This window comes from Phalacrocorax carbo, chromosome 2, assembly GCF_963921805.1.
Source record: "Phalacrocorax carbo chromosome 2, bPhaCar2.1, whole genome shotgun sequence".
Lineage (NCBI taxonomy): Eukaryota > Metazoa > Chordata > Aves > Suliformes > Phalacrocoracidae > Phalacrocorax > Phalacrocorax carbo.
Genome location: NC_087514.1, coordinates 72,144,907 through 72,159,219, shown reverse-complemented (window position 1 = coordinate 72,159,219; position 14,313 = coordinate 72,144,907). Strand labels below are relative to the sequence as shown.

Genomic DNA, 14,313 nt, shown 5'->3' with positions numbered 1-14,313 from the left:
CAGCAGCCCTCTCCCCCGCCCCCGCCGCTCTCCCGCGGCCGGCCCGGCACCGGCGCGGGGCCAGCTGCCCGCCCGGGCACTCCGCCGGCCGGCCCGCCGGGGAGGAGAAGGAGGAGGAGGGACGTGCGGAGGCGGCCCCGGCAGCACCGGCGGCACCGCCGCCCCCGCCTCCCGGAGGCGCCCCGGCGGCGCCAACTTTCCCCGCAGCCCGGCTTCCGCGCCCCGCGCCGCTCCCGCCACCCCGCCCGGTACCTGCCGCTCCGCCGCCGCCGCCCCGCTCCCCCTGGGGGCGCGGAACGCCGTTACGGCCGTTGCGGCCGCCTCCACCGCGCAGACCGCGGCGAGCAGGTGCGGAGCGCCAGAGCACGGAACCGACCCCTCTCCCACAGCCGCCGCCGCCGCCACCGGCTGCTGAGCCTGGGCGGGGCGGGGCGGGGCGGGGCGGGGCGGGAGCGGCGGGGCGGGGCGGGGCGGCGAGGAGCGCGCACGCCCCCTAGCGGAGCGCCCCGCCGGGACCGGCCTCACCCCCACTTCCCGCCCCCGTCCTCAACTCGCCGCTTTCCGAGTTGGTGCCGCTTTCCGAGATTCCGGCTCTGCTCGGAATCCTTCGGCACTTTCCGCCGCTTCCGGAAGGGGGAACGCGAGAGGCGGGGCGGGAGGGGGGGGGTGGTCCCGCACCCCTTCGCCGCCTGGCGGCGGGCGCGCATGCGCCCTCCTGGGGGCTGCCTGGCGGGCACCTGTCCCCCGGGGCGGGGCTGCCCCGGCGGTGGCGGGGGCCACGGCGGCCCGGGCCCCTCCCGGGTCCCCGCCCCAGCGGGAGGGCAGGGGCTGCTGCCGGAGCTGCTCCCGGGCTGTACCTCGAGGTTTGCGCCGGTTGGGCGAGGCCTGCCTCAGCCGCTCGAGGCCCGGGCCCGCTGACAGGCTGTGCGAGGAGACGAGGAGCCTGGTGTCTCCTGGCGTTACCGCCTGGGTTAGCAGCCAGGCAAACGCAGAGCGGTGCGAGGTATCATCGAAGGCAGGGGGTCATAGCGCGCCCCATAGCACGGCGCTTCCGACGGGAGGCGGATGGGTCTGGCCGCCGGCGAGGCCCGGGGCTGAGGTCGTCCCCAGGAGGCACGGGGAGGACGCCGCGCCGCCCGCTTTACTCTCGCTTCCGTACTTCTTACAGGGCACGCTGCAGCACCGTGCCGAGGGATTACCTCGGGTCTTGCAAGCTGTACGACTGTGTCAGTGCAACTCTACACCCATGCTAATTAACTAAGCCTTTCAGCAGAGCTAATTAACTGAAGCAGAATACTTCTATGGCCTAGCAAGCCGGTGGTACGTTTGTTTTCTCCAGTGGCAAAGCCAGTTAAAGAAATTTCCAGATGCTTGTTCCTGCCCTTGTGACACAGTTGTGCTAATGCAGCTGTCGGTGAGATCCGTGAAACAGTCCAGGTTAAAGAATACGCAAAAACTCTTAAAAAACGCGTGCAACTCGGACATTATTTTCCTGTTCTGTTTTGGACTCTGACCTCCGACATCTCTGTTAACACAAACGCAAAGGTGGGAGCAGGGAGAGAGTGAACTGCTGTGCCGGAAGCTCTGTGCAAGAAACACAGATCCAGAGAAAACTAGAGTCATGCCAGAGAAAAGCGTATCAGACTACTCCTTGACATGGCTATATTGTTTCAAATTCCAAAATGACCCTTTCCAAACTTAATTTAGGGACCTCTGTGCTGCACTGCATAGTATAAATATACCTGCAGTGGAGATGTGGCCCTCCAAAGTGCAACTTGCCTGTTGCGGGCTGCCTCCTCTGTCCTCTCATCTAGTCCACCATTCCTCAGTACACCGCTTTGCTGGCTGGTTTAGGCGAAGTAACTTGAAGGTAGCAACTCAGATGCAGTGAAGGCAGGAGAACGGGAGCCAGTTTGTGCATGTCTACACAGTACTGCCTATCTAAATTTGAGTACTGGGAGGAGCATAGCTATATCTCATGTTTTCTCACGGGGGACAATGCACACTGCTGCTCAGCATGGCTGATTCACAGAGTTTTTCAGATTTCCTGCAGGTTCTTCTGGACAGTTCTGTCTTAGGCTCGTAAACGTGCTCATTAATACCTACCCTGAAGAGCGATCTATCCAAAAGACTTGATTGAGGAAGCCATCTAATAATCTAATCCGTCGTCATTTATAAAAGGTGCATAGACTTAATCGTCCACACATTTAAATCTTAATGAAATATTCAAAGTCAATGGGCTTCATTATAGTTAACTGGTTCTGAGACTCAAAGTGGAATTAAGTTCATTTAACTCTGTAACATTCCTCTGGAGTGTGAGATTATTTAACTCTGGAACAATAGATATTGTAGAAGAGCACTGGCATTGCCATCCCGGATCAGCCAATTAGGTCAGTGTGTTTCTAGCAGAACCTGTCCTGAATGAGTGAGGATTAGACTCCTCTAACATTTTGTGTGCCATGGAAGGAAGTTAAACTTCCTTTAAACTGATACTGTGCATTTTCCAAACAAAGTACTTTGTAAGCAATAGTCATCACCTCTTCCTTTAGAAGGAATGCGGTAAAATGTGCTACATAACACATACATGAATTTAACACGTGGCCGACGGCCAACCTGCTGCTCCCCATGTTAAAGGTTACCGCATCTTGCCCTCCACGTAGCCCCACCATTGTTAGGTCTATAGGGGCATTAGTTTAGTGACATGATAGCCAATGCATTCCAATTAATCATAGTCACGGCCTCATACTTTTAGAGATTAAATATGAGTGTATTAAGCATTTGATCTAGTTGTACAATTCCTGTGCATCCAGTAGGACTAACGCTGTGCAGCTAGACAGCTCTTTTGTTACAACATCAGAAATTACACTGTTGGACCCTAAATCATATACATAATCCCAGTCTTCCTGTGTGTTAAAACTATTACCTGTTGTATCAAGCACTGGCAGTCTTACCAGGGAAGAAGAGTATTCCCCTGCTCCATTGACTAGGAGTTGGAGATTTAATGGGAACAAACAGCTTTCTATTACATGCAGTTACCTACAGCTCCAAAATTTCTAGAATTGTTGGATCATCATAGAATACAGGTTGGAAGGGACCTCAGGGATCATCTGGTCCAACCTTTCTTGGCAAAAGCACAGTCTAGACAAGATGGCCCAGTACCCTGTCCAGCTGAGTCTTAAAAGTGTCCAATGATGGGGAATCTACCGCTTCCCTGGGGAGAATATTCCAATGGCTGATTGTTCCCCTTGTGAAAAATTTTCCCCTTGTGTCCAACTGGAATCTCCCCAGGTGTAACTTGTACCCATTACCCCATATCTTTTCCATGTGACTACCTCTAAAAAAGGAGTCTCCATCATCTTGGTAGATAGCCTTTAAAAACTGGAACAAGGTGATACGGTCTCCCCTAAGCCGCCTTTCCTCAAAGCTGAACAAACCCAGCTCTCCCAGCCTACCCTCATATGGCAGCTTCCCAGTCCTTTGACCATCTTAGTGGCTCTTCTCTGGACCCCTTCCAGCCTGTCCACATCCTTTTTGTATAGCGGGGACCAGAACTGCACACAGCACTCCAGGTGTGGCCTGACAAGCGCTGAGTAGAGTGGGATAATGACTTCTTTCTCTCTGCTGGCGATGCCCTTTTTGATGCAACCCAGCACCCTGTTGGCCTTCTTGGCCGCAGCAGCACACTGTTCACTCATGTTGAGCTTCCTGTCCACCAGGACCCCCAGGTCCCTTTCCACAGAGCTGCTCTCCAGCCAGGTGGATCCCAGTCTGTGCTGCACTCCTGGATTATGTTTTCAATATTCATTTCAAATATTCCAATATTCATTTCAAATTAATTTGAAATATTAATTTCAAATAAAAATTTCAAATTCTCTTCTTGGAAAGCACTTTCCCAAATTCCTTGGCTGTATGGAAAGGCAGAGAATCCTATACTGATTAAGAGCAGGGTAGAGAAGAAGGAATGTAATAGCTATGACTGCTGCATGCAGGACACCATAGGAGCACTAGTGAACTTCTCCCACCAATAGACGATCTCTCCCACCAAATGTGGTATCAGCTATGTTTCAAAAAAGCTTTTCTATGTGAATGTTCCTACGCATGATCAATTTGTTAAAAACATGCTAAATTAGATAAATACTAAATCATTACCTATCAGTCATTTTCCTCTCACACAATCAAAAATGTGGACAAAATACTAATTCCATGAAAATAACAGCCTGAAATGTAAGCACCCCCCACCAAAAAAAAACTACAAACCACCCCACAACAGGATAAAGGTTAGCTCTGTTAATTTCACATTTGTGGCAGAGGCATTATTCTTTTATGTAATTACATAAACACACTATTTTTTGCAGGATTGTCTCATTCACTGCATGTCTAGACAGCTGCCTTCACTGCGCACGTTAAAACCTACAACATGGACGGCTACTTTCATGCTGTTGAGTATCCAGCTGAAGACATCTGGGACAGTTTTTCAAATCACAGTTCCTACATGTGTTTATTCACATCTCTGAGCACTTCTTTAAAAAAAAAAAAATCACAACTGAACCTCTGTTCGGTTTACTCAGACAAGGAAGGTGCTCATTTACAGATCAGAGAGAAAGAGTCCTGCCGGAATGACTTCCTTAGCATCACTCAGAAGTGCTGTGGCAACAGCAAAGATCTCTGATAGCAGTTTGTGCAGCTACCTAGCCAGGGTTCAGATATGGATTAAAACTAGGTAAGGGGAAAAAATTGTGGGTAGTGAAACTTTTCATACAGGTAAGTTCTCTACTTAAGTTCACTTGCAGTGATATGAGGAAAAATGTAGCACTATAAAAAGCTGATGGAGAAGAGAAGGCTGCTTATTTGTGCAGCGTAGCCAGCTTATGCTACCCCTTAGCAAGTTCTTGAAACCACAGCCTGATTCCACAGCTTACACTGGCTTTCATTTCTCAGTGTTAGTAGCCAGGGAAAGACTAGAAGGAAAAAGTCCTGATCACTGCTGGGCTGTGACTTAGATGGAGGTAAAGCACACAGCACGTTTTAAGAGAGGTGTAAAGTTATCCTGTTACACTTAGTATCCAGTTTTGGACAACCTAGAGGAAAGAAGTATGAATAACTGATCTAGCAAACAAGTCTAATATGGAAAAGCTAAAAGATTTGGACAGGCAAGGGGTGGGCACACAACAACAGGCAACTGTCTTCAGTCGTGTACAATGTCCCCTGTGGCTGGGATGAAGTGCAAACAGCTTAATTCAAAGGAAAGATTACAATTACATGTTAGAACAAATCTTTCTAGATATAAACCAAGCTACCTAGGCAAATGGCAGAACTTCTTTCACTGCATGTTTTAAGTGCAGCTTAAGTAAGTATCCTGTATCTAGGGAATGATCCCATCTTAGAGAGGAGAGAAAAAGACTTCCTGAGGCCTCTATCAACCCATGTCTGTAGTCTGTGGAGAGAAAATGCTTTAGGCTTGTGTTGTCAAGCCCAGCAAGCCTCTACTGAGTAAATATATGTGTGTGTGTGTGAGTATATATATATATGTGCACACACAGAGAGCTTTTCAGAAGTTAATCAGCCGAATTTAAGAGGATTTCCTTCAGGTCAGCAAAAGACTCCTTGCTGTCAGAATCATGGACATGCTAAAGCTTCTCAATAGACAGTTACAAAGAGGGGGTTTGTGTGTTTGTTTTTCATTAACAATTCTTTATCCTATCTCTTCTTATTGAAAAGACTAAATTAAGCTTAAACTCAGTTCAGCCTGAGGCAGAAGCTCATGATGGGAAACTTCATCCCAAATAATTAAGTTCTGTAACAGTTGTAACTGAAACTGAATCTTCATAAGGCAAATGTTTAGCAATCTGAGCTGTAGATGTTGTGGTCACTCTGCCTTACAGATAGATCTGCATACGCCTGCACAGAATAAGCTTCACTCCACCTCCAGAGACACTGAAGTTCTAACAAGCTTCCTTGTCTCAAGTTCATGAGATATATTTTGAGGTGTCAGTCTTTTAAAAACATAAACCAACAGTGAACTTTCCAAAAAAAACCCTGAGTGACGAGGTATGTTCACCCTATCACAAAACGCTGGTTTAAGTGAGTAGAGACTGGGTATATACACGCCAGCCGTGAACATTGTTCAGCGGTTAGACAGTGGCTTGTCTGGCCAGAGTAACTGATGTGCTTGCACAGTCTTCCTGGATGTTCTCCTCCTCCCACACTTTGTCTGAGATTGTCAAAAGTGCCTACGTTTACTTACGGGTGCGTACGAAGCAAGTCGTGTTACGTGCTGGTTCATGAAATATGCGTCATGAAATATTGGTTAAACAGAGCAGACAGGTGCATGAAAAAATTGACACTGGGGGTGTACCTACAATGTTACACTTAGTCCTGTCAGTGAAAATGTACCAGACTGTAAAAACTTGTATCTAAGGGAAACAGTGAAAGTACAATCAACTCAACCATTTAAACTTAGGCAGAACGTTGTAGATTAAATATGTTGCTGGGAAATTACTCTGCATACACATACAGAAAACTAAGTAATTGTTTTTATCTCTGCTTTGATTATCTGATCAGTAGTACGGCGAATATGTATTTAGATGAATATTGGCCTTTCTGTCACTGACAAGCATACATTTCAAATTATCTTTTTGGCTTGGTCTTCTTTTACTCCTCCTTTTGGCCATTCAGTGATTTCCTCTTATCAGCACTATATAATTGTTCTAAATTATGAGAGAGGGACACATATTGTTATAACACATATTTTTCTTGCATTCACCTATAGCAGTATTTCCCTACTTCAGGATATATCTTTTTGAATCTAAAAAAAATATGATTCATAGGTAAGAAGTGTCAAATAATTTTTGCTTTGTCTAAAATTTGCAAATGTTTTACATTTAGCAATTAACCATGAAAAGCATATTTAAATGGATCTTATTTAAATGAAGCCAGTATATGTATTTAATATAGCTGCACAAGAGAAACAATGTGGCACTATGCTAATTTTCTGTAAAACTTATTTTGCTTCTTTCAAAATTACCACTCCCTAAAGTATAACAGGAGCCCATTTTAAGTTTTGTGTCATTTGAATTTGAGATGCAACACTGAAGAAAGCTGCTTTAATTGAAGCTTGAAAGATATGGAATTGAGCCTTCAGGGAGTGTTGGGCACTTTTCTTGTCATTCTGGTTGATTGATTTGCATGATGTGGGTGGGGAATGTTGTCAATCAGGCTGTCCATTTTAATTTTGTACTGGTTGTGTCAGCTTTAAAGAGAAGTACAAGCTCAGCTTTAAAGTGAGGGGCGAGCATACAAGCTTTGGAATAGACACTGTGCTGTCGGCTAAAGTAAGAAAATAGCAGCATTTATACTCTTTCAAAAAGTGTGATATTTAAGTGAATTCAGACTATCGTATGCTGCAATATATTATCATTAGTCTCTTCGATTGAGTAAGTACCTTCTCTTTTTTGGTTTCCTGATTCACATGTGTATAAACAGGGTGGAAGAAAAGTCTTTAAACTTAACACGTCCTTTGAGAAATTCTGCTCTGAATTTAGTAGACAACCAACAAGCCTTAAGGATGAGACTTGATATGACCTCTAAAGGAAAAAAACCCACAAAGCTTATTTTACTGTTCTGATTTACGTTGCAATATACGCCAAACCTAACCTGGCTGCCATCCGATCACCATGTCTTGCCGCTGCTTGATCTCCTGTCAAATCATTCTGTCTGAAAGGGGTTGAATCAGTCTCCTAATTCATTGCTACATACACATCACACTTTCTTTTAAAAAAAACAAAAGCAAAACAACTCCACACTTACTAGTTTTCTGTGAACCATTTCTTCCCAGAGTGTTTAACTGGGTAACTGTTCTTGCTGAATTGCTGACAATACTGCTGTGACCATCGTGAAAACCAGAAGCACCTTCCAACAGATGGTGTATAGGCCAATTAATGACATTAGTGCTTCTGCGTTATTTGATGTCCTACATAAATGGAACAAATAGCCTTCCCTTTGGCCTATGTTATCATATAGCAGTGTTCGTTAACACTCTCAAAAACGGGGAAAAAAAAGTCAAGTCCCTCTTCCCACCCACTCCCCACCCCCTGATAAGGAAACCATATGTTTCAGGAGATTAGTAGTAGACCAGCTTCTCTCTGAAGGTCACAATTAATGCAAAAAAAAACACCTTAACTATACTTCTTTTAAGAGGTTGTTAATGAAATGTGAAAATGCCTCAGCATTTTCGTATTCAGCACAATTCAGTCCAGTAGCACGCAGGGTTATAATGCACCTAAGGGGAGAAGACATAAAGAATTAGGTCTGGAGTCTGGGGATTGGAAGGCAATGGCTTGACTAGACTAATTGATTTCCAGACTGATGTTTTAAAAATCTATACAGTGAAAATACTAATGAGGCCCTGTTTTGGAGGGAGGAGAAGTAGTTCTAAATTTAACTATAAACTTTCAGTAATTATGAGGTCTTGTGCTCCAGGTCTTTAGGATATAAAGCAGCTGGAGAGGTTTTCTTCCTATGAGCCCTCCAAACATTTCTTGTATATGTCTGGCTCTATCTGTTGTGACATGCACAAAAAGCAGAGGACTTAAAAGCTGGGTGTTGTAGAACTGAACTTAGAGATGCCCAGCTCTGAGACAAAACCAGGACTCCTACACGCAGCTCTTGGACTGCTTCGACAGAGTATGTAGGAAAAGTTTTCCAGCTCGTGTTGTGTTGGAGAATTGCCACCACACTGAATCAGGAGTGCTGGGTCAGCATCTTCAGCAGAGAGATGCCAGTGTTAGTGCTTCCTACACAGGTACCTGTTAAGTCTCACATCGCTGCCTCAGGTGCTCCAGGGAGTCACCTCTGTTCACTTGGGACCTATTTCCTGGAAGTGTGCTCTTGAACATAGGTAGAACTTATGTCCCTTGTTTCTGGATTCTAATAGGACCAGGTGTTACCTGAGCCGTGGTTTCACAGCCCTGTTGGTGCAAACACAAGAGTCCGCAGGAGTGCAACTCAAGGGACATAGACTGTGTGTTACCAAAAGCAGGTGCCCCTAAAGTCTCCAGTTTGCTTCCTTGTAACCACTAACATTTATAAGCAGGAGTTTTAAATTTAGTCCAAGTCCCACTCTAGGCTTTCTAAACACCCATGTATTTGGCCTTTCATGTTGTTCATACTTATCCTGACTCTAATGAGAAATGGTCTGAAGCTCTGAAAGGGTTATCGTCATTTTGTGGATTGCACACATAAAGAAGAATTAAAACAGAGCATTAGGCCCACAGAGTCATGCACCCCCAAATTAGGAAATAACGGTGTTAAAATCATTGACAGATTGATAATTGCACCCTCCTAGCAAAGTTTGCAATTACAGGATCCCATTTAATATTGGAATGTTACATATTCCTTGTCACAAAGCTATCTTTTGGGGAGGTATTGAACCCTCTTATAATATTGCCAGTTTTGAGAAGAAACATAGCCTCCTGATTTTTTCCTCTTTGTTGCAAAACCACTTCTCAAGCTCAACATGATTTCTCAAGACTTAGAATTTGGGGCAGTACAAAGCTACCCAGACAACGGTGATTAGTTTTCCTCTCCCTGAATCACCTTGTGATGTGTTTTGTGGTGACCTGGGTGTCCTTGCAAGGCAAAAATAGGAAAACATGTCCAGAGCGAAGGAAAAGATGGTTTTCCTTCTCTCCTTCTCTCAAAGCCTGGCCTTAGATTGACTTAGGCTGCCCTGGCTCTGTGCTGTGCGGATGCTTGTGGATAGTAGACGTCTGTTGAGTAATGAGAGGCAGTGGGAGGCAAGGAGTGGAAACAGGAGGAAGGGATAACAGCCTTTGAAATTCCTTGTATTAAATAGTTTTGAGCGGGGATGTTCTCAGTGTTATTTGGCACTGGCTATTTCTTTTGTTCGTGCGTAATAGAGACTTGGTTGTCTTTAGTCTGCTGTGAATGATTCCTTGCCTTTCTCTGCAGAGTGCGCCAAGGGATGTAAGCTCTTTACTGCTATTTTGGACTCTTAGGTCTGTGCTTTAGACCTTTAGATTGACTTGTTCCTTTCCAGAGTAAAGAAGAACAAGATTTATTATCCAGGTCCCGGCACTGCAGTCAAGTGCTCTCATTCCTAATTATTCCAAGCAGAGCAAGACACATTCCCCAGATTGGCCAGGTGCCTAAGAGGCCTTTTCAAATTTCTTTAGTTAGAGAAAGAAGTCAAATCATATTTCCTACTTTCCTAGTAAAGGATCAAAGCCAGCATTTCTAGATTAAACATGTGGTAAGAGCGGCATCTAATGCCTCTGGTATCCTCAGGATGGTGGGTGCTGATTTTTGAAGGATTACATATAGATGTCTTGCCATTTTTGTTAGGAAGCATAGGAAGTAAACAAGGATTTTGGGTGCTACTGGGCATCTAGTTCCACAGGGAACTGCAGTTTTCGATGCTCAGATGCATGTGGAACCTGTGTGGAGCTAGCTTGCCCACATGAACGATTGGGTACTTTTGGTTAGCTACTATTTCTATAAATAAACAAGCATATAGCGCTGTCACATGCTCTTCCTTTCCTTGCCTTCCACTGCATATGGGACTTCTACAATTCTAGAATTACAAATATGATGTAATCACCAACACTTCCGCTGGTAACATTGCTATCTCTGTAAAGCCTGATAGCTAACAAAAACTGTTTTCAAAGCAGCACTGATCTCATTGCTGATGCTTGAGCATAAAGATGTTTTGGCACGATAAGGTTCTGAATAAACTGATGTGTTTGTTGTTGAAACATATCTTTTCATATCTAGATATCTTTTCATATCTAAGTTTTCATATCTATTCAAAAGGGGAAAGAAAAAGAAGGAAAAAAAAAAAGTAATTTCTTTCCTGGATGGAAATGGCATAGCAAAAGGATTTTTGAAATCCTCCAACTGCTGAAAGACTATTTTAAGGACAGAAGGAAACAAATTAAGCTGATAAGAGTAGGCCATTATGCAAATAAAAATTCAGTTGTTTCACTACAACAGAACTGTACCATTCTTCATGCTTCTCCTCCACACCTTTCTTTATGAGTCAATAGCTCCAAATAGCTAATGCCAAGCATTGCTGTAACCTGGTATGCTACTAGCTGGAAATTTCAGATTAGACTCTGTCAAAAAGCTGTCAAAGAACGGACCACAAAGTAAAGAGGGGAATTGTTTACAGTGGTTTAGAGACTGCTGTTCTATTAAGAGAATTAATTGGAGCAAAAGAACTACAATCATAAGTAGGAACTATAATGGGAATATGAATGAAATATATATAGTTATATGACCCACTAATGACTCCAAAAAAAGCCATAAGATGAATGAGTCACTGAGTTAAATATAGGTCCCTGCTGCAATCGTTTTATCATCAAAAAAGGCTCCACTTGAATTAAAGGGGAGCAAGGGCTATATGATGGGGTCCTACAGTCATGCCTCAGTGATTCGTACACTGACAACAAAGGCAGAAGCTACACAAGTAGTTTCTATTATAAGTGATGTGAGAGAAACGTTTGCAAAGCAATGACTCACTGATCAGAGGGCTTTCAGTTTGACTATGATACAGCGGCTCAGATAAATGCGTTCATTATTTTCTATAGCCTGTGACCTTTCCTGCTTCATAAATAGTAACATTTATTTTTCTGCACAATATTTATTTTAACATCGTCACTATTGATTTCAGTGTATTTCATCAGTTGTTCCAACTGTAAAGTTCGGCTCACTTGCTAATATAAGATCAGCAGCTTTCTAAAGGCAAAGAAAATAGCGAAGTCGTGCTACAGTTTTAACAGCTGGGAACAGAAATAGCCTTTGACACAATGCTTTTAAAGTGATTTTTTTAATACATGACACAATTTGTTATTGAAGAACTGTGATGTGTCTTACAGACACATGTCTGGCAAAGCAAAGTCATGAGAGGGGTAAAACAAACAAAATGACCTCTGCTCTGCTGGCCACCAAAACAGCACAGGCAAGGAAGTGAAGAATTTTACAAGGTCCTTTGGAAACATAAACCCAGAGACTAAACTGCAAATGTTCTTCCTGTCATTTGCAGTGCTGTCTCTGAAGGTCATTTCCAATTTCAGCCACGATTTGCAAGAAGTGAAGAAGTAATTCAGATAGCCTGCTAACAAGTGTGTGGGTTTGGGGGACTATATATCATTACAGGAGCTCCTGAGAGCACGTATGCAAAAGTATTTCTCACCACTTCAAGAGATTTTCTTTGCACATTTGAAGAAATGAAAGGAAACTTCAAAATAATGATAAAAAATCGTAGCCTATTTCTTCTTTTTCCCATTTCCCCTCTCCTACCACCACATATGCATACTTCTAAAGCGTTAAGAGGAATGAACTTCATTGCCACTGTGCCTCAGAAGTCTGTAGAGAAAAACTTAAGCAATGATTTATTTGTCAAAATAAATAAAACTGAGAGCAACCTTCTTTCCCTGGAAAAATTTGGCATTGTTTACTGATATGAAACCACAGAAAGCATCTGTTATTTAAAAGCTATTAAGAACCCGACCCAGACAGCCTTTCTCATGTCTATAGTTCAAATAAACTGGCTTACTCTTGAGAGTGAACGTGGGATGAGAGCACAGGGCTTGCCTCTCGGCGTGGGTGACTGCTGCGCACCATTGCCTGAGCTCATCCTGTCAAAGCAATAGAGCTCAGAGTTTAAGCTGCCATTCAATCCCTAGTTTCGCACAAGCTGTTTATAAGCTCTCTGGTAGTATGTTAATACAACACCATTTTCATTCTTCATAATGACACCAAAGGAGTAATTAAGAGAGAATATTTTAACTCTCCCTGAATTTAACTTGTCCTTTGTTGCTATTCAGATCAGCTGGTGTGAATATAACCTCATCTTGAAAGCATACATGTAAAAATAGAACATTCATAGATGAAAGTAGTCCGGAAATATAACAGTATTATGCATGAGAGCGTGCAGGTCTGGCTAATTTGTTCCTGTCGATATCAAGATAACTGTAACATGCACAGAGTTTCTTTGAGTTAGCATGTTCAATAAATTCAACCCTGTCAACAGCGCTGATGTCCAGCATTAGGGTTTCAGACCAAACATCCATAACAATTTTTTCTCCCATCTCTTTGAAATTCTGATGGTGCAGCTCAGAGAAAGGGAAGAGATATAGCAGGCCTGAAGCAAATGAAGAAGAGCTTGCGATCTCCCCATGCTTATTTATGTGACGACTCCTAACAACAAGTCGATTTTCCTGCGAGTCATGTGTGCCTGGGAATCTTTGGAGATTTGTGGCAGAGAGGGTGATGCAGCCTTTTGTTTGTAAGCTGTGCATGCCTCTTAGGGGTTGCATTGGCCTATCCGGGGATCCCTCTCAGTTAAATTTCTTGTTGGCTCTTCTGCACACCAAAGCAATTGCCACAATGGCAGATGTGTGTTACACGTTTAGACATATATTCATGAAAAGTCTAGTATTTTTAAAACCATGCATTTTCAACTAACCTACTTTCATACTGTTCGTGGCTTACTGTAGAATTATAAAAACAAATGTAGTGCATGATACAATAGGAGTCATTAGAATGTGAACTGTTTTGTGGGCTATTAACTGTAGACTGCTGCTGCTATTATCTTTGCAAGATCAAACTTGATGGAGAAGTGTGTTTGATACACTCAATATCAAACACTGAAATATTAATGGTAGTAGCACAGAGTGTCACATCAGAAGCATGGAAATGTTCAGAGGTATTTATTCACTTTTTTATAGTTATGGCCTAGGAAGAAGTCTTCAGTAAACTATTATAACTGAATTTTTGATGGGCTTTTTATGAGGAGCTTAGTAAAGTTTTTTAAAGGATTATTTGAAGAAATCAACAGCACTAATTTCTTTAAACATTGGACCAAAATTTTCAGCATTTTCATATAAAAGTAGATAGCTTAGAAATGTTTTTGTCTATTTTGTGTGCCAAAGAGCACTTGCTTCAATGCAATACTTTACTGCTGAAAATAATATTCTGCCAAGGATGTAAAACATAGTATGACATGAAGATTGATTTTCATGAAATTTCTCAGCCAGGCAGACTTTGGTATATACCAGAAATCAATAACCATGTTAGTCTCCTTTAAATCATGTTATTTATTTCTATTCTAATAGAGGGAGGGAATAAGAAGCCCCCTGGCAACAAAACTAATATCTTTGTATCGAAATGGATATTAAAAAAAGCATACAGGATGTGCTTAGGGACTCTAAACTGCACATGCTCATGAGCTTTGTTCTGTGCCCATGAAGAGTCCCATGGAAGCTGAAAAGGACTGTTCATAAAGTTAAAACA

At 43.3% G+C, this 14,313-nt stretch overlaps 1 protein-coding gene across 2 annotated transcripts in view; it reads right to left on the bottom strand.

Annotated features, from left to right (window-relative positions):
• PTPN3 (protein tyrosine phosphatase non-receptor type 3) overlaps positions 1-1,897 on the bottom strand; it is a 136,984-nt gene extending 135,087 nt beyond the window's left edge. Inside the window, exon 1 of one of the 2 annotated variants that reach the window (XM_064443259.1) lies at positions 1,743-1,897. The gene's annotated coding sequence lies outside the window, so the exon portion shown is untranslated. Of the gene's footprint in view, positions 1-252; positions 428-1,742 lie in introns of those variants that run through there. The other variant, XM_064443258.1, reaches the window with a different exon arrangement.
• Between the last annotated feature and the right edge of the window lie 12,416 nt (positions 1,898-14,313).